This window comes from Nicotiana tabacum, chromosome 23 (assembly GCF_000715075.1).
Source record: "Nicotiana tabacum cultivar K326 chromosome 23, ASM71507v2, whole genome shotgun sequence".
Taxonomy (NCBI): Eukaryota; Viridiplantae; Streptophyta; class Magnoliopsida; order Solanales; family Solanaceae; genus Nicotiana; species Nicotiana tabacum.
This window is the reverse complement of record NC_134102.1, coordinates 117,349,605-117,371,197: the sequence shown is the minus strand read 5'-3', so window position 1 is coordinate 117,371,197 and position 21,593 is coordinate 117,349,605. Positions and strand designations below refer to the sequence as shown.

The following is a 21,593-nucleotide window of genomic DNA, read 5'->3' as shown; positions in this document are numbered from 1 at the left end:
CGGCTACGCCGTGGTGAAGACATGCACTGCGGAGAACAATGCTGGAGGTGCCCCAGAAACCTGCGCTTGGGGGCAAACCACAGAAGGCATGCCGGGAGCATTAGACTACATTGGAGGGTACCTGCATAGGATAAACGGGTTGGTCATAAGGACGTTGGTAGCCCCACTCGACCTTGGGATCAACTCAGGGAATCCAGGAATTGCATTCGGCAGTTCCCTACTATTAGACCAGGTGTCCCATATTTCCAACATGCGGAGATGCAACATCTCAGTTTCTTCAATAGTTGTTGATTTTGGTTGTGGAATAGCCGGTGTCGGGCTATCCTCAGGGTTGATAATGTTTAGATTTCTTTCAGAGGCCATCGGAACCTTTCCTTTAGATATTGTGAAGTAGGGATGGGAAGCCAGATTACTAACAAAAACCAATCACCTGAATAGAACCTGGCTAAATTGCACGCACAACAACCTTGTTAGTTTTGAAACATTTAACATATAGAAAATCGCACGTTGGGACGCAATGCACCTAAACAATTAAACGTTTCTACCATGTGTTTGCAACGGTCGCGTGTTTCATCTTGGCTTTTAAATGTCCGTACTCTTTTCTTCTATTTCTCGCTCTCTTTTGGTTTTTTGTTTTGTCACTCCTGGTTTTTCTCTTTTGTCTTTTGTCGCTCTTTGTTTTTTCTCTTTTTGTTTTGTAACTCTTTGTTTTAGTTTTTTAAATTTATTTTTCTCTCTTTTTTGTTGATTTTTTGCTCAGTTTTGTTTATGGCTATGATCGCATTCGATGTGGATTGCCTACGTATCATGACGCTGCATGAATCAGACCATTGCGTAGTTCAGGAAAATGAATGTAAAATGAAAGCAAAGAAATTTTGGGGTTTTCAGTATTTTATTAATAAAATCTTTTTGGGTTTTTCATTACAAAGGACTCGAAAACATCAACAACTGACTTTAATAGGAAAACGTACATACTCAAAGCAGAGGCAATAGACTCGAAACAAATGAAGGGAAACAAACTCGATGCGAGAAAAGTAAACTATAGACTCCACGACTGAACAATTAAAAAGATAGATAACTCTCAAACTCTAATCCAGGGTCTCGGGTGATATCGGTCGGTCACGTCGCGGGCCTGCCTGGAAGCCCACCATGAAGGAACTCTAGGTCAGCTATGAACTGGCGAGCGAAAGACAACACTGAAGCAAAGAACATATCTTTAGTCATATTCTCACATTCATGGCATTCCATCACATTGTAGTCAGTTATTTCTTTGATTCTGAGCTTAGTAGCACCCCCTTCCTTGAGCAATCATCCAATTTGTTGTTCTCGTGCTTCCACTACTTGCCCTGCTCTGTTGTTCTGGTTTTGCAGGTTTACTACATCACCTTCTAGCTTGTTGATCAACGCATAGCAATGTTCCTTTTTTGCTCCAAATTCCTTGGACTGCCGACCCAACGCCTCTTCCAGGGCACCCAACTCTTTCCTAAGGGCGAAGTCCTCTTCATTGTGATGTTGCTTCATCTGTTGTGAAAACTTCACGCGGTCTTTTATGTAGCTCCCCGGAAAATTTTGAAGTACTTAAGCGCTATTAAGAAAGTTGAATTGCACTAATTATATTATTTTGTGTGCAGATGAGGACTATTAATACAATGGATATCAATTGGATATGATAATAAGTGTACGAGGCATATTATAAGTGATGTGTAGTCTAAGGAAAGCCCTAAGTCCAAGTCAAGTTGGAAATTACATGATAGGCTAAAAGTTCCAAATGAGTACGCACAAGATCAACCTTTGGACGAGCATATCTACATATATATAAGGATTTATATGATGTATGACCTATCAAATTAAATATCTTCGAGTCTAGTTTCTAACTCTTCAAACCGTTTGTCATTTGGACACACCTACAAGAAGTTATGACCAAATTACCTAAGGCTGGTAGAAGGTGATTTTGCGGCCAATTCTGCCATCGTAGAATCATTCTGCGGGCGCAGAAATGGTCTGCGGACCGTAAAACTGGTCGCAGAATGGACCAGTACAGCCCATTTTTGGGCACTAGTTTCACGGTTAATTGTGCGACCCACATACCCATTCTGCGGTCCATTATGCGATCGCAGACCTGATTTTGGAGGGTTAATTTTTTTATTTTCATAACCCGACCCTATTTTGATAAATAGCTTTGGGGCTTATTTTGGGGCAATTATATGAGGTTTTTAGAGAGAAGTAAGAGTGTTCTAGAGAGATTAAGAAGCTCAAGTGCTTTTTTCATCAATATCTTGTCCAAGCTTTGAAATCCAACAAGGAAATCTCACAAGATCTTCATCTAAGAGGTAAGATTCAAATCCCTAGTCTTCAATTTCGAGTTTGGGATAAAAGATGGGTGATTGGGAGTATGATTCTTGGGTGTAAGATTATTATGTATATATGCTTGTACCAATAAGGTTTGTGGAAAGATTTTTGAGCTCAAATAAGTAAAGATTGGGTTATGGAATGAAGAAAATCTTGTAGAAGAACCTTGTAGCCAAATTTGTACACCTAGTGTTTGATACAACGCTCAAATAAGCAGAAACCATGAATATCTTCCTAATTTATGTTTAATTTTGTTATGTCTCAAAATAGATTGGGATTGCTAGAATTTTCAGAACGTTGTAGTAATTTAAGAAAAGCTCAAAGCGAGGTATGTTGGCTAAACTACTCTCTTAGAATTGAATTCAATGATGTTCCCGTAAGTTTCAAGTATGGTTATCTCAAATTCCTTATTCTATGTTCCGAGTCGTTCCCAATAAATTCGATTGTCCCGAATAAGCAAAGTATCGAGAATTATGTATTCAAAACATGTTTCGAATGTTCCAATCACATTATGTTATCTTTTGGGAATGTGTTCAAGAATGATATGTGTATTAAAATGCTATGTCTTTGAGTTGTGTTTCAAATGAAGGTTATGATGCCAAACTGTGTGAGAAAACTCAATATGATTAATAATCTTAATTGCTCATATGTGTACCTAAAGTCTTGATTGGAAATATCTTATTGCTGATAATCTATAAAGATGGTTGGGAGTAAAATAAGTGAATTGGGGATATAAAGTGTGGCCAACGTGCCAAGAGTGAAAGTTATACTTGTGGCCAATGGTGCCAATGAAATGAAACGATGTGAGAAAGGTTATGAAATGAGCTTTGATTCAACTATTCCGAATTGACTTCGAAAATAGAATTACCTAAAAGCTTATGAACTCAAGTCATGCCCATATGTGGTTGTTTTAACAAATGCTTAACTTGCGCATCAATTGCCAAGTATTTTACTCCATTTCTCGGAAAGAAATCTATTGTGCTTAAATTATTCATTTCTAATGAACTTAAAGTTGTAATTTCCGAAATATTATATATGTTGATATTTATGATGATGATACATGATAGGGAAGAAATAAAAGTGTGAAATATCAAATACGGCCACCGTGCCTTGAATAAAGAATCTTGTGAATGGCCAAAAGAGCCAAGGGAATATTGTTGATGTTATTGGTTGAAAATACTAGTGGAGATTCATACAATGTGAAAGATGATGAGGTAAATACATTTGTACCTATGTTATTTTTGTGAATTATTCCCCTTGTTTGGGATGAGAATGATGTGGTAAAATTATTTCCCTTATTTGGGATGAGATTGATGTGATAAAATTATTTCCCTTAATTGGGATGAGATTGATTGATAGAAAAGGATAATGTCGATCCATACGGCATTGCGGTGAGACGGCCTAGCCGATCGGGTCGTGATTGGACTCTATGCTAAAAGTACGATGGTATTGGTATTATGAACATTGGTATTGTACAAGGTGATTTTGTGAACAGTGATATATTGGTGCTAAAGATCTCCCAACCAAAAATTATATTATAATCATATTTTGATTATCACTTTACATTGTTATCTTCATATTTTGGAAATTATTATGTTTTAACTTGGCATTTGAATATCATTGATTGTTGATTGTTGTTTCCACTATTTTTCCTTTCTTACATTGGCATTCTATTTTGAAAGAGGATAGTTAGCTTTAGATACTAGTACTATTTCATATGTACTAATGTCCCTTTTGTCGGAGGCGCTGCATCTTTAATGGATGGTGGTTCATCAGCGGGCAGCTTTGGTCCTCGTTAGCAGTCGCTCTCTATTCAGCAAGTTTTGGTGAGCCCTACTCTATTTTGAGCCTGATGTCATTAGAGTTATACATTGTGTTTGAGGTATAGCTGGGGCCTTGTTGCCGGCACTTTCATCCTACTCTTGTGTTGTACTTAGAGGCTCCGTAGACAGGTTGTGGGTGGTAGTCGATGTTGGGAATTGAACTAGAAATGTTGGTATTTGGCAAAAATGTTTTCCATTATATTTATAAACTTATAATATTTTGGAAGTTATGAATGAAGCTGCTAATGGAAGTGAATGGGAGTTGTTAATGAAATTTTTTTAATATTTGATTAATGGAGTACATCTCCTCTTTATTCATGGATGAGTTTGGGTATAAGAAAATCTAACAGGCTTGCTCGGCCGGGTTCACTCGGTTGAGCGCCGGTCGCGCTCCCCGAGTTTGGGGCGTGACATTTTACCTCCCCTGTTAGTTGACAATATTTTCCTTGGCTTTTCCTAATGCCTTTTCGGTATTTTCAAGAGTGACATCATAATCTTGCATTTTCTCTAGCAAGCTGGCTATAGTCCTTTGGTCTTTCCAATATCTGGCTGGCACCTCAGAGGATTTATTCATCTGTTGGAGTTGAGCACAGAGGGCTTCATTCTCACGGATCAGACTTTTCTTTTCATCTTCAGCCTCTTGCGCTTGTAAGTCATTCTCAAATTTGAGGTTTCTTAGCTTTTCTTCTAAGGCATGAATAGTTTCTTGGTATCCCTTTTCCTTTTCACCCCAGGCCAACCGTCCTTGGGTTTTATCATCAAAGGCTTGAACATGCGGCCTTTTTGCGGGCCTTTTGGGTTTGGACTCTGACTCATCATCTAAACGAGACCTCTTCCCAAACCACATAGCATAACCCGGATCTACCTCACCTCTCGCAGGATGCGACACCTGGGTATCATCTTTCAAGTACCAACAACCATTCCAAATTTGCTAGAATAAAGCCTCGAGAATGTGATGACCCGGTCGATCGTTTTGAAAGTTATAGCCCTGATCCCCTATTAACTGCTTCCCATATATCTTTTTCTCCTATTGTGACTTATCTGGAGGTTTCATTTTGGTTTTTGGAGTATTTTGGGACACTTAGTCCCTAAACGAGAGCTTAAGCCTTAGGATTTGGATCGTAGTCAGAATTGTGTAAAGACGACTCCAGAATGGTGTTACATCGGTTCTGTTAGCACTTTTAGGTGACTTTGGACTTAGGCACGTGTCCGGATTGTGTTTTGGAGGTATGCATCTCATTTGGGCTTGAAATGGCAAAAGTCAAAGTTTTGGAGATTTTGATCGGTAGTGGAATGTTTGATATCGGGGTCGGATTCCGATTTTGGAAGTTGGAGTAGGTCTGTAGGGTTGAACACGATTTGTGTGTAAAACTTGGGGTCAATCGGAAACCAACCAAACCACGTCCGAGGATGATTGGTGATTTTAGAGTTGTTTGATGTGGTTTGAGGGCCCGACTAAGTTCGTATGGTATTTTAAGATTGGTTGGTATGTTTGGTTGAGGTCTCGGGGGCCTCGGGTGTGTTTCGGATGCTTAACGAAGGAAATATTAGACTTAGGAAATTTCTGAAGTTTGCTGGTTTCTGGTGTTTCGCACATGCGATGGGGGAACCGCAAGCGCGGGGCCGCACGTGCGGATGATTAAGCGCAGAACCGGATTTGGAGGGAGTGGTTAGGGGTCGCAAGTGCGAGGTGAGTTTCGTATCTGCGATTCCCGCAGACACGCTGGAGAGATCGCAGGAGTGGTGGAGGACCGCAGACGAGGACATAGGTCCGCAGGTGTGACCTTTTGATCGCAGAAACGGGCAAGGAGTTTAAAGTGAAAACCGCACCTGCGATGGAATTTTCGCATGTGCGGAAACGCAGATGCGGTTGAAGGCCCGCAGAAGCGGTTTGACTGGCAGAAAAAGGTCTAAGTGCGAGGGTTTGATTTCATTCTTTATTTTTTGACTTGAGAGCTCGGAATTTGGCGATTTTTTGAGGGATTTTCAGAGGAAGCTTTGGGGTAATGATTCCTAACTCGTTTTTTGTAGTATTCCATTAATCTATAGTTGTTTTCTCCATTTAATTTCGGATTTGGGGTTGAAAATTTGGGAAAAAGTTGAGAAACGTTCTTCGGCCGAATTTTGGGATTTTGATCTAGATTTTGGTATCGGATTTGAGTAATTTTGGTATGAGTGAACTCGTGAGTGAATGGGTGTTCATATTTTGTGACTTTTACCCGATTCTGAGACGTGGGTCCAGGAAGGCTTTTTATGGCGATTTTCTAATTTCTTGCTTTAGCTTTGATTACATTAGTTAGATTAGTTCCTTATAGTTATATTTATGTTATGTAATTAATTTTGGCTAGATTTTGGCCATTCGGAGTTGGATATTCGTGGAAAGAGCATTGTTATGGATTGATTGAGCTTGGTTCGACGTAAGTGGCTTGCCTAACCTTGTGTGGGGGAACTCCCCTTAGGATTTGGTACTGTTTTGATATGTGAGCGTCGTGTACATGAGTTGACGAGTACATACACGGGCTAATTGTTGTAAAAACCCGATTTCTGCTAGTAATAACCTATTTTTCTTCTTATTTGAGTCATATCAGCATGTGTAGTATCATGTTAGATTAGAACAGCATGACTACTTGCCTTAATTGTTTATCTGAACTTCGTGCAGCATGTCTAGTAAATTTCCTATTTTTCCTTGTCTTGTACTTAGTTTAAATTGTAGGATCTCGTGTTGTAGTTGTTGAATTCTATTGTTTGAGCTGTGTATTTACTTTTGGGACTACGGAACGGTATTCCGAGAGATCACTCTACATATTTACTTTTGGAACTACGGAACGGTATTCCGGGAGATCCCCCTGCACATTTACTTTGGGACTACAGAACGGGATTCCGAGAGATCCCTCTGTCTTGCATATTTACTTTCCTGCATATTTATGTTTGGGACTATGAGACGATATCTCGGGAGATCCCCTGTTGTTATTTCTGTGTACTGAGCTGTTACCTTTTTATGTTTTCATTCTTTTTAAATTTCTGTCTTTATTTTATTGCGATATTTCATTCTGCCTTATTTTTATTATATATATATATATATATATATATATATATATATATATATATATATATATATATATATATATATATATATATATATATATATATATATATATATAAGGCCTGACCTGACCTCGTCACTACTCGACCGAGGTTAAGCTTGGCACTTACTGGGTACCGTTGTGGTGTACTCACGCCCTTTCCTGCACATATTTTTCGTCTGCAGATCCAGGTTCCTCCTACCAGCCTCATCCTTAGTTGCAGTCGCTGCTGTTTTTGGAGACTTCAAGGTACATCTGCCCACGCCCGCAGATCCTCGGAGTCCCCATCTATTCCCCTATGTTCATTCTTCCCTTATTTCTATAGACAGTGATGTATAGAACAGTTAGAATCTCGTAGAAGCTTGTGACTTACGGTGTTCCGGGTCTTGGGTGTGTTATGTATATTCCGAGAGTTGACTATTGTATATGACGAGCGACATCTCAATTGCTTATATAGATTATCTACTACTGTTAGTTGTTAATTTTCATGTTTTCATTTCATTTTCGCAAAGTGTTAGGCTTACCTAGGCGTAGAGACTAGGTGCCGTCATGACAATTCACGGAGGGAGAATTTGGGTCGTGACAAGTTGGTATTAGAGCTCTAGATTCATAAGTGTCGTGAGTCATAAGCCGGTTTATTAGAGTCTCGCAAATCGGTACGGAGACATCTATACTTATTTTCGGGAGGCTATGGAACTGTAGGAACAATCATACTTCTTTTGATTCCTTGTCGTGTGAGTTATTGGCATCAAATTCTAAAATTCTCTATTTTATTCTTTCTCACAGATGGTGAGGACCCATACCGGGAGATCTGACGACCAGGCACCCGTTCCCTCTGCTAGAGATGCCAAATGCCGGGGCTGGGGTAGAGGATGACCACGAGGTGCAGCCAGAGCAACCGCGCGAGCTACGACAGAGGAGCCCCCAGTAGCTCAAGCTGGAGGGCAGGCACCGGAGGTTTCTATTGCTGCACCAGCCCTCCAGGAGACTCTAGCCCAGTTCATGAGCATGTTCAGCACCTTAGCTCATGCTGGACTGATTCCACTAACTCCCGCCACATCTCAGGCCAGGGGAGGGGCTCGGACTCCCGCTGCCCGTACTCTTGAGCAGAGGGTCCAGGTTGATCAGGCCCTAGAGTTTATTCCTATGTAGTCAGTAGCTCCGGTTCAACATGAGACCAGGACAGTCGCTTCTGAGGCGGAGCAGCTCAGACTTGAGAGGTACAAGAAGTACTACCCACCTACCTTCAGCGGATTGGCTACAGATGATGCTCAGGGTTTTCTGGAGGAGTGTCATCGTATTCTCGTACTATGGGCGTAGCGGAGATGAGTGGGATTTCTTTTACCACTTTCCAACTTAGAGGAGCAACCTATCAGTGGTGGCATGCTTATGAGTTGATTAATCTAGACGAGGCAGTCTCACTCACATGGACTCAGTTCTCGGATATGTATTTGAGAGAGTATGTCCCTCAGAGCCTCAGGGATGCATGGCGCGCAGAGTTTGAGCAATTGCGCCAGGGTTCTATGACTGTGTCAGAGTTTGCAATCCATTTCAGTGATTTGGCTCGACATGCACCGGCATTGGTTGCTATAGTTCGGGAGAGGGTTCGTCGCTTTAATGATGGACTCCACCCCAGCATCAGAATCAGTATGGCCAGGGAGTTGGAGATGGATATCTCTTATCAGCAGGTTGTGAGCATTGCCAGGAGATTGGAGGGCATGCTTTCTCGGGACAGAGAGGAGAGGGAGGCCAAGAGGTCTCAAGAGACTGGTTATTATTCTGGAGCTTGTGACGCAGCAGCTCGACATGGTAGGGGTTATGTGAGTCGCCCTGTTCATTCAGCTCTTCCAGCCGCCAGTGGTGTTCTAGCCCCTTCTAGACCCCAGGAGCCTTATTATGCACTGCCAGTATCTAGTGTGCCTCCTGTTCGGGGTGCTATCAGCGGCCAGTCCAGTAGACCTGGCCCGAGTCAGTCATAATAGTTATGCCCTCCGAGGGGTTGTTTTGAGTGTGGCGACACTCGCTATATCGTGAGGGATTTCCCCCAGACTTAGGAGGGGTGCACCTCTACAGACTTCTCAGCCACCATGTGCTCCACTAGGTCCTCAGGCTATGAATCCAACATCAACTACCGCCCCACCTGCTCATCCAGCTCGAGGTGAAGGTCGGGGAGGTCGAGGTCGCCCTAGAGGGGGAGGCTAGGCCAGGTATTATGCTCTTCCGGCTCGTACAGAGGCAGTTGCTTCCAACTCTGTCATTACAGGTATTGTTCCAGTCTGTCACAAAGATGCGTCGGTATTATTTGACCTAGGATCTACGTATTCATATGTGTCCTCTTATTTTGCCCCATATTTGGGCGTATCACGGGATTCTTTGAGTTCCCATGCTTATGTGTCTACTCCTATGGGAGATTCTCTTGTTGTGGACCACGTATATCGGTCGTGTTTGATTGCTCTTAGTGGTTTTGAAACCAAAGCCGATTTATTATTACTCAGCATGGTAGATTTTGATGTTATCTTGGGCATGGACTGGTTGTCGCTTCACTATGTTATTCTTGATTGTCACGCTAAAACCGTGATGCTGTCTATGCCAAGCTTACCGCGATTAGAGTGGAGAGGTACCTTAGAGTATACTCCCCGCAAAGTTATTTCATTTCTTAAGGCTCAACGAATGGTTGAGAAGGGGTGTGACGCGTATTTAGCTTATGTGAGAGATGTCAGTATTGATACCCCTACAGTTGAGTCAGTTCCAATAGTGAGGGATTTCCCATATGTGTTTCCAGCTGATTTTTCGGGCATGTCGCCCGATAGAGATATTGATTTCGGCATTGATTTGTTGCCGGGAACTCAGCCCATCTCTATTCCTCCATACCGTATGGCTCCTCCTGAGTTGAAGGAGTTGATGAAGCAGTTGCAGGAGTTGCTTTATAAGGGCTTCATTTGACCCAGCGTGTCTCATTGGGGTGCTCCGGTCTTGTTTATGAAGAAGATGGATGGTTCTATGCGTATGTGTATTGATTATCGCCAGCTGAACAAAGTTACAGTGAAGAACATGTATCTATTTCCTCGTATTGATGACTTATTTGATCAGTTACAAGGTGACAGTGTATTTTCCAAGATTGACTTACGTTCAGGCTATCATCAGTTGAAGATTCGGGAGCTAGATATCCCGAAGACTGCCTTAAGGACCCGATACGGTCACTATGAGTTTCTTGTTATGTCTTTTGGGCTGACCAATTCCCCAGCAGCCTTTATGCATTTGATGCACAGTGTGTTCCGGCCTTATCTTGACTCCTTCGTCATTGTGTTTGTTGACGACGTTATGATGTACTCCTGGACTCGGGAGGATCATGAGCAACACCTGAGGATTGTGCTTCAGACTCTGAGAGAAAAGAGGTTGTATGCAAAATTTTCGAAGTGTGAGTTTTGGCTAGACTCAGTGGCGTTCTTGGGTCATGTAGTATTGAGTGATGGGATCAAGGTAGATCCGAAGAAGGTGGAGGCAGTGCAGAGTTGGCCTAGACCGTCATCAGCTACAGAGATCCGCAATTTTCTTAGTTTGGCGGGGTATTACCGTCATTTTGTAGAGGGATTCTCATCTATTGCAGCACCTATGACTAGGCTGACCCAGAAGGGTGCTCCGTTCAGGTGGACAGAGGAGTGTGAGAAGAGCTTTCAGAAACTCAAGACAACTTTGACTACAGCCCCAGTTTTGGTATTGCCTACAGGTTCGGGGTCCTACACTGTATATTATGATGCATCGCGAATTGATCTTGGCACGGTGTTGATGCAGGACGGTAGGGTGATTGCCTACGCGTCCAGGCAGTTAAAGGTGAATGAGAAGAACTATCATGTCCACGACCTTGAGTTAGAAGATATTGTTCATGCCTTGAAGATTTGGCGCCACTATTTTGTACGGTGTTCCTTGTGAGATTTACACTGATCATCAGAGTTTGCAACATCTGTTCAAGCAAAAGGATCTTAATTTGCGTCAGGGGAGGTGGTTGGAGCTACTTAAGGATTATGATATCACCATTTTGTACCACCCGAGAAAGGCCAATGTGGTGGCCGATACTTTGAGTCGTCGGGCGGATAGTTTAGGGAGTTTAGCATATCTTCCCGCAGCAGAGAGACCCTTAGCATTGGATGTTCAGGCCTTAGCCAGTCAGTTTGTGAGATTGGATATGTTTTAGCCGAGTCGAGTGTTGGCTTGTGTAGTCTCTCGGTCTTCTCTTAATGATCATATCAGGGAGCATCAGTATGATGACCCCCACCTGCTTGTCCTTAAGGACATGGTCCAGCACGGTGATGCTAAGAAGGTCACTATTGGGGATGATGGCGCATTGAGGATGCAGGACATGCTATGTGTGCCTAATGTAGATGGTTTGCGTGAGTTGATTCTTCAGAAGGCTCATAGCTCGCGGTACTCCATTCATTCGGGTGCCGCGAAAATGTATCAGGACTTGAGGCAGCATTACCGGTGGAGGAGAATGAAGGACATAGTGGAGTATGTGGCTCGGTGCCTAAATTGCCAGCAGGTGAAGTATGAGCATCAACGACCGGGTGGGTTGCTTCAAAAGTTATAGATTTCGAAATGGAAATGGGAGCGGATCACTATGGATTTCGTTGTTGAACTCCCACGGACTCGGCGAAGGTTTGATGTGGTTTGGGTGATTGTGGATAGGCTGACCAAGTCAGCTCATTTCATTCCTGTGATGACTACATATTCTTCCAAACAGTTAGCTCGAATATACATTCGTGAGATCGTCAGGCTTCATGGCATACCGGTATCTATTATCTCTAATCGGGGTACGTAGTTTACATCACGATTCTGGAGAGCCACACAACATGAGTTGGGTACTAGAGTGGAGCTGAGCATAACATTTCACCCTCAGACGGACGGATAGTCCGAGTGCACTATTCAGATATTAGAGGATATGCTCTGTACGTGTGTGATGGAGTTTGGAGGGTCATGGGATCACTTCTTGCCACTTGCGGAATTTTCCTACAACAACAGATATCAGTCGAGCATCCATATGGCACCGTATGAGGCTTTGTATAGTAGGCGGTATCGGTCCCCAGTGGGTTGGTTCGAGCCGGGCGAGGCCAGATTATTGGGTACAGACTTGGTCCAGGATGCCCTGGATAAGGTAAAGGTGATTCAGGATCGATTTCGCACAGCCCAGTCCAGACAGAAGAGTTATACAGACCGGAGGGTTCGCGATGTAGCATTCATGGTTGGAAAGCGGGTCTTGCTTCGGGTATCTCCTATGAAGGGCGTTATGAGGCTCGAAAAGAAGGGCAAGCTGAACCCGAGGTACATTGGTCCTTTTGAGGTATTGTGGCGTGTTGGGGAGGTTGCTTATGAGATTGCCTTACATCCCAGCCTAGCGGGAGTTCATCTGGTATTCCACGTTTCTATGCTCTGGAAGTATCACGGTGATATGGCTAATGTATTGGATTTCAGCTCAGTCCGGTTGGACAAGGACCTATCTTATGTTGAGGAGCTAGTGGCTATTTTGGACATGCAGGTCAGAAAGCTAAGGTCAAAGAACATTGTTTCAGTAAAGGTTCAGTGGAGGTGTCAGTCGGTCGAGGAGACGACTTGGGAGACCGAGCAGGATATGGGCAGTCATTATCCTCATTTGTTCACAGCTTCAGTTATGTCTCTATACTCGTTCGAGGACGAATAACTGTTTTAAGAGGGGGAGGATGTGATGACCCAGCCGGTCATTTTGACAGTTATAACCTCGATCTCCTATTAACTACTTCCGTCGTATCTTTTTATGCTATTGTGACTTACAGGGAGGTTTTGTTTTGGTTTTTGAAGTGTTTTGGGACACTTAGTCCCTAAACAAGAGCTTAAGCCTTAGGATTTGGATCGCAATCGGAACTGTATGAAAACGACTCCGGAATGGAGTTCTATCGGATCCGTTAGCTCAGTCAGGTGATTTTGGACTTATGGACGTGTCCGGATTGTGTTTTGGAGGTCTGTAGCTCATTTAGGCTTGAAATGGCGAAAGTCAAAGTTTTGGAGATTTTGACCGATAGTGGAATGTTTGATATCGGGGTCGGATTCTGATTCCGAAAGTTAGAGTAGGTCTGTAGGGTTGAATACTACTTGTGTGCAAAATTTGGGGTCAATCGAATGTGGTTTGGTTAGTTTCGGCATCGATTGTCGAATTTGGATGTTTCAAGTTTTTTAAGTTTGAATCGGAGGATGATTCATGATTTTAGAGTTGTTTGATATGGTTTGAGAGCTCGACTAAGTTCGTATGGTGTTTTAGGATTGATTTGTATGTTTGGTTGTGGTCCCGGGGGCCTCGGGTGTGTTTCGGATGCTTAACGGAGGAAATATTAAACTTCGGAAATTTCTAAAGTTTCATGGTTTCTGGTGTTTCGCACCTGCGATGGGGGAACCGCAGGTGCGGGACCACACGTGTGGATGATTAAGCGCAGAAGCGGATTTGGAGGGAGTGGTCAGGGGCCGTATGTGCGAGGTGAGTTCCGCATCTGTGATGTCCACAGACGCGCTGGAGAGATCGCAGGCGCGGTGGAGGACCACAGGTGCGCACACGCAGGTGCGACCTTTTGATCGTAGAAGCAGGCGAGGAGTTTTAAGTGAAAATCGTACCTGCGATGGAATTTCTGTAGGTGCGAAACCGCAGATGCGGTTGAAGGCCTGCAGAAGCGGTTTGACTAGCAGAAAAAGGGCTAAGTGCGAGGGTTTGATTTCATTCTTCATTTTTGGACTTGAGAGCTCGGAATTTGGCGATTATTTAAGGGATTTTCATAGGAAGCTTTGGGGTAATGATTCCTAACTCGTTTTTGGTTGTATTCCATTAATCTATAGTTATTTTCTCCATTTAATTTCGGATTTGGGGTTGAAAATTTGGGGAAAAGTTGACAAATGTTCTTAGGCCGAATTTTGGAATTTTGATCGATATTTTGGTATCGGATTTGAGTAATTTTGGTATGAGTGAACTCGTGAGTGAATGGGTGTTCATATGTTATGACTTTTACCAGATTTCGAGACATGAGCCCGAGGAGGTTTTTAGGGCGATTTTTCAATTTCTTGCTTTAGCTTTGATTTCATTAGCTAGATTAGTTCCTTTTAGTTATATTTATGTTATGTTATTAATTTTGGCTAGATTTTGGCCATTCGGAGTTGGATATTCATGGAAAGAGCATTGTTACAGATTGATTGAGCTTGGTTCGAGGTAAGTGGCTTGCCAAACCTTGTGTGGGGGAACTCCCCTTAGGATTTGGTACTGTTTTGATATGTGAGTGTCGTGTACGTGAGGTGCCGAGTACGTACACGGGCTAATTGTTGTAAAAACCCGATTTCTACTAAGTAATAACATGTTTTCCTTCTTATTTGAGTCATATCAGCATGTGTAGTATCTTGTTAGATTAGAACAACATGACTACTTGCCTTAATTGTTTATCTGAACTCCGTGCAGCATGTCTAGTAAATTTTCTATTTTTCCTTGTCTTGTACTTAGTTTAAATTGTAGGATCTCGTGTTGTAGTTGTTGAATTCTATTGTTTGAGATGTGTATTTACTTTTGGGACTACAGAACTGTATTCCGGGAGATCCCTCTGTATATTTAATTTTGGGACTACGGAACGGTATTCTGGGAGATCCCCTTGCACATTTACTTTGGGACTACGTAACAGGATTCCGGGAGATCCCCCTGTCTTGCATATTTACTTCCCTGCACATTTACGTTTGGGACTATGAGACGGTATCTCGGGAGATCCCCTATGTTATTTCTATGTAATGAGTTGTTACCTTTCTATGTTTTCATTCTTGTTAAATTTCTGTCTTTATTTTATTGTGATATATCATTCTGCCTTGTTTTTATATATATATATATATATATATATATATATATATATATATATATATATATACCAGTAGGGCCCTGACTTGACCTCATCACTACTTGATCGAGATTAGGCTTGGCACTTATTGGGTACCGTTGTGGTGTACTCACACCCTTTCCTGCACATATTTTTCGTCTGCAAATCCAGGTTCCTCCTACCAGCCTCGTCCTTAGTTGCAGTCGTTGCTATTTTCGGAGACTTCAAGGTACATCTGCCCGCGCCCGCAGATCCCCGGAGTCCCCCTCTATTCCCCTATGTTTATTCTTCCCTTATTTCTATAGACAGTGATGTATAGAACATTTAGAATCTCGTAGAAGCTTGTGACTTATGGTGTTCCGGGTCTTGGGTGTGTTATGTATATTCCGAGAGTTGACTATTGTATATGCCGAACAGCATCTCAATTGCTTATATAGATTATCTACTACTGTTAGTTGTTAATTTTCATGTTTTCATTTCATTTTCGCAAAGTGTTAGGCTTACCTAGTCGTAGAGACTAGGTGCCGTCATGAAAATTCACGGAGGGAGAATTTGGATCGTGACAGAGGAGTGGGGCTTCGTGATGTAGCTCAATTACTTGTACACTCAAATCTTCATCCTCAGGCACTACTTGGTACCTCCCTAGCTGTCTTTGAACTCTCTGTGGCATATACGGCTGTACACATCTCAAAGCCAACAATAACAAATAACTTTTTAAGGCTGACATGTGTATCACCTCTCTTACCGGGAGCCATCCCAAAGTCCACTCAATTTGACTTGCGTTTAAAGATCTCGGGTGGGATATCCAGGCTTCCACCCCTTCTGGCTAGTTGTAATCTTTTACTCTTTCTCCGTACCTCTCAATGAAATTGTCCTTGCTCGGACCATAGCTCATGAACTTAGGGTGATGTTGGAGATGCTCAATCAACAATATTTGCAACAAAACATTGCACCCTTCGAAGAATTTTACCCCGGACTTACATAAAGTCAACGCTCGATAAATGTCTAATAGAATAATCGGGGCAAGAGTGTGATGTTCTTTGGTAGTGAGGTGTACAATCCTAGCTATACGGTGTCAATTGGCCACTCCTAATTTGGGAAGACCATAATTCCCATAAATGCCACTAGGAAGGCGAAGCGACGGTGAATCTGCCATGTATCCTTGTCCTGCTTGTTGTTAAGGCCCTATGATGCATTTTGAACCCATTAATATGCCCGAACCTGGAGTATAGGAAGTAAAAAGAACAACACCCTCTGACTACGTTGGTCTTTTTGATTTGCTTATCGATATTCAGAAGATCGAAGAACCAGTGTACAGAAAGAGCCCTTGGGAATATGAATTTCTCGTTTCTCAAATCCATGCCGAAATCGGAACATCCAGCTATCACTTCTAAGGTGAGACTAAGCTCAAAACCGGAGAAGCAGAAGATATTGTGAAGCGGGATCCCAAAAGATCACTACTGCCTCAATCAAATCGTCCTGTGGTTTAACATTCATAATGTCTGTGAGGGCTCCCATGTGTTTGGTGACCTATTTCTGACCATATTCCCCCAAGTCATACCACCAAATCTGAAGCCGAAGTGGAGCCTCGCCTACAACCGTCAACGGTGTGTTCTGGACAGTGCTCATTTTGTACTTGTGGGTGGTTAAGGTTAGAGTAGACAATAGTTTAAAAGACAATATCATTGAACTCTTTTTGCAAAACAATCTTTTGTAAATTACCCAATTTTTAAGAAAAGTCAAAGAGATGGTGGCTATTTATGCAATTATGACCAAGGAAAGGGGTGGCTATTTTTGCAAATATGGCCCCTTCGTACTTCCAAGGAAAGCTTTAAGGCCGGGGGAGGAAATTATGGTAAAAATGACGCCCAATTGACAGACAAGTCCGTTCTTGCGAGAATAGTCCTTCGACTCGTTGAAGATGTTCTAAGGCTATTCCGAGAGAATCAGTTTGGGATTAACCGAAACAGGGTCGGCTTATTTGTTTTGAAAACAACACTAAACACAATTCTTTCTTTTTGGTTATTTTTGCAAAAATGGGACCGAACACTATGAAGGTTGTTTACGTATCTCACATCCAGTGAGAATAAGACCCGCGTAGTTCGTAAGTTTTGACCAAACAAGGGAAACATGACACTTGAAAATTTTGGCTCATTTTGAAATGACCTTTCTTTTTTTCTTTTTTTCAAAAATTTAGCAGAGTTTCAAGATTTTTCCAATACCGGGATTTTTTGAAATCGGATGAATTCTCTCCTACTTCTCAGTCTTTCTTATTTTTAATTTTCTATCCCTATTCTAGAAACCGGTCAATATGCAAACCAAATCAAATAAAATGCCCAAGTAGCACGTAAGATGCATTAGGATGGTCTTGTAATTTTGGGTACATCTGTCCTAGACGGACCCAACCCTGTGTTAGAGTCCCCAAAGTCAAATGCACGTGATGCAAACAAAAGTTCCTACTAGGGATACGGCATGAGGCTATATTATTCTAGGTTTAAATCCTGGGGGGTATGTTTTAAACCTGACTTACCCAAGTGGACAACTCGAGCCGAGGTAGGGGCAACATACCGGGAGCACGAAAGTCTACCCGGCCTAGTTACTGACCCAGCCTCGTTCAAATTGGTATGACCTCTAACAAAAAAATAGGTCACGCGCACGTGTACACCAATAATTCAGAAGACTCAGAAGGAAGGCATAAGAAGATAGTTTAATACAGTTCAAGTAATATCAAAGCGATAAATAAGCGACACTTAGCACATTAGGTCCACAAACACAGTAATATCATACAATTAACAAAGCCAATTATAGATCACATTACAAGCTCGAATTCTGAACTCTGAACTAGAAGTTCTGGGTTCTTTTTCCCAGCAGAGTCGCCAGAGCTGTCACGCCTCATTTTTATGGGAAAATGAGTTTTTCCACTTGAAGTGATATTATTTGAAATGGGATTAATTTATTTTAAAAGAGTTGCCACTCAGAATTATTTAATTGCGATGTTCCGAGTCACCAATTATTTAAATCCCAAATCAAGGAAATGACTATGTTTAAAGTCTGCGAAACATAGAAGATCGGGTAAGAAATTCTGTTAACCCGGGAGAAGGTGTTAGGCACTCCTGCATTCCGTAGTTTTAGCACGGTCGCTTTTAATCATACCTGGCTTAATTAAATGTTAATTACGTATTTTTAAACCTATGTGCATTTTTACCTTTTGTCGCTTTTAAATTTCTTTGATTATCACATTATGGATTATCTTTGAAACAAATCACATGTGTGAATCCGTTTTGTTTATTATGCCAAAATCATGTCACGCATACGTGTACACAATTAATAGCACTTTATTATTAAGATTGTTTTGGCCAAAGTTAACACATACTTCGATTTTATTTTTAAAAATTGTGTCATGCGAACGTATACACAACCACGATAATAAATTAAGAAACATGCCTAAAGCATTCTACGCATATTCAAAGATTAATTTTCTTAATGTTTGGGATTGTTGGAAGAGGTCTCATAACTTGTGAAATTATTTTGTGACTAAGCTGAATGTGAATTCACATATCTAGAGTGTATATTATCTATGAAACCACATTAATCCATAACTTCCCTTTTGTTCGATGATTAACTCGGGCTGACGTTTAGGGTGAAAAGTTATCAATTGGGTTTGACTAAGAATTCACATTAGGACCTCAAAAGTGGACAAAAGATGGGCTTACAGCAAGCCCAAAGTGTCATTGTCCTTTGGCATGGCCAAGCCTTTGAACATAAGGTTCCTAGCATTTGGTTGGGCTCAAAATTGAGCCCAGAAGCAAACAAAGTGCCCAGAACCAAGCTCAGTTTGGCTTTGATTGGGCTGCCCCGCTTGGGCAAAATATCAATTTTTTCAACAAGCATCAAATGTGAATACAAACTACTGAACAAACGTGAATACAAACTACTGAAACAATTGTGATTTTGCAAATTTATCATTACTATTGATAAATACTATTACAGGCTCACATTTTCCCATGGCCTCAATTATTATCATAAGATCATCCAAAATTTATATTTAATTATAACAGACTAGAATAATTATAGAAATTTACATATCGGTTCAATATTACACAAATAACTATTCTAATGAATTACAGTCATCCTTGAGCTTCCATTACACTATGTTTAAACTATATAGTCGTGAAACTCATTGTCCAAAGAAAGACCTTTACTATCTCATACTCAACATGCTTCCATGTATTTCCATCTTCCTTAAAGTCATATTCGAGCTTGAAAGCATGCAATAAACCAAAGGTGATTTGATAACCAATAACAATTATTCTTGTGAAGAGATCAATCTAATCTAGACAAACATCTAATAATAGGTCAGGTTTTCAGTAAAATTAATATCAACAATTGCACACGTCTAGGTTCCCATATGGCATATTCAAACACAATTATCACATATGAGAGTAACAGATCAATAGAATCAGGCAAACAGTTAGCAATTTTGATCATTTTTGATCATTCACTGATATTGGAATGAGCCATATAAAGGCAGATGTTGGAATGAGATTTGAACTGACCTAACTGAACAAGGAAGATGTTGGAATGAGCCACATAAAAGCAGAAAACCAGTTCAACGAGCTCAGCAAAGTAGATACAACAACTCCAAATAGAAAACGGCAGAGAATCAACATACAACTTCAAACTTCCAAATCAAAACCCTCTTGAGAAAACCCCAAAAATCAATTGAAAAAACCTAGCCAAAATTAGAAACAGTTTGAAATTCCTTTTTTTTTTTTGTATTTTGGGAGTTTTTGTTTTCTGCAGATTTGGAGCTTCTTTTTTTTTTTTTTGATTTTTTTTCAGAATTTCTAGCTACTGATGTGTTTTCTATTCGTGAAGGTAAGAGAGTGCGGGTGATAAATATCAGAGTGTGAGAAGGAATATCTGTGAAAATGCAGAATGAATGTGTGTGTGAATAATCAGTGAATGAGTGGGTTGTTATATAGAATATTCTAACGACCGTCCATTCTATTATCTCTCTTTCTTTCCAGCCCCTTTTTCTGTATTTTAACCTTTAAGTCCCATTTTGACCTAATTTTTATTATTTTATTGCTTTTTAGTCCTTAACCCTCTCTTCTAGAAACACCCTAGACAGTTAACATAATGATTACCTAAGTTTTCTTATTTCCTTGAGCTCCCTCAAGATTTTGTTAATACAACTTCTTTTAACCTTTTCTTTTATCTCAACATTTATCCCAAATCTACTGCTCTTCTTCACTTAACAACAATAAATTTTTATCACACAACAATTAACCATACCAAATTAATACAAACTAAACGTGAATCAAATGAATCAACAATTGACTAAGCATGTTAATTAAACAAATATACAATTTAAACTAATCAATTCAAATAGAAAATGACTCTAAACCTCTAGACTTAAATAACTAAACAAAATCGGACATCGTAAAGAATCACAAGGTTGAAAACAGTAAAAGAAAAAAAGAAAGAAATAAATTATACCTATTTGAACTCGAGATAAAACAAAAGGGGTGACCTCAGTCAGGTTCTTGCCGGACAACGACTGGTTGACCAAAATATGACCTCTAAGAAACAGACTGAGTTTTACATCAATGGATAAATCTCATCAAGAGATCTCAACTGATGTAAATTCCAACCGTAAAGAGGAAAATTAGTCGAGAAATTGAAAAGGGGGCAAGTGGCGGCTAGGGTTTGGTTTCATAGATCTACAAACAAAAACGGGAAGGTTTTGAAGGGAAAGGTTAATGGATTTGGAAAGAGGAGAGGGTGGGGATTATTTGGTGAAAGTTTGAGGTTATTGGCGATTTCCGGCGGCAAAGACGACGGGGAGTGAGCGATGTAAGATGAGAGACGACTTGAGAGGGTTTTGAGGGGTAGGGGGGTCCAGGTCCGATACTTAAAAGGGGATGAGAGGTTAGTTACGGGTCGTTGGATTAGATTTGATGGACGATTGGGATTGCTTTGCTTCAAAACGACGTCGTTTGGCCTTGGGGTGGGACTGGACCGGATTTATGGAGTGGTTTGCTGCATTTTTTTGAAACCACATGGGCTGCTTGAACACTGGCCCAAATCGATTGTCCCCTTCTCTTTTGATCTCAAATATAACCTCTTAAATTGGACTCTAATTTGAACCTACCTAATTGTTGTAAAACTAATCTAATTAACAATTAAAATAATTGATGAGTCGAAAAATGCAAAGGAACAACTAATGTAACTATTTTTTTATTTTCATTTTGGATATGTCACTATTTGTAATTAAACGCTAATGATGCAATTAAAAATCAAAGCTAAAGAATATTTTGTTTTATTTTATTTTTATATGATTTTAAAATCTCTAATGATGCAATGATGCAAATAATCTATTAATGCAATAAAGTGCAATCAAATAAACAAACAAAATTCTTATAATTCTAAGAAAAATAATTAAAACTATTTCAAACATTTTAGGATTA

The 21,593-nt window shown here is 40.9% G+C and overlaps 1 long non-coding RNA gene across 1 annotated transcript; it reads right to left on the bottom strand.

Annotated features, from left to right (window-relative positions):
* Positions 1-854: 854 nt before the first annotated feature.
* On the bottom strand, positions 855-20,616 carry LOC142177442 (uncharacterized). The gene is made up of 2 exons (XR_012705866.1): positions 19,677-20,616; positions 855-1,585 (listed from the first exon to the last, which is right to left on the bottom strand). It is a non-coding gene; the product is annotated as an uncharacterized LOC142177442 (long non-coding RNA).
* Between the last annotated feature and the right edge of the window lie 977 nt (positions 20,617-21,593).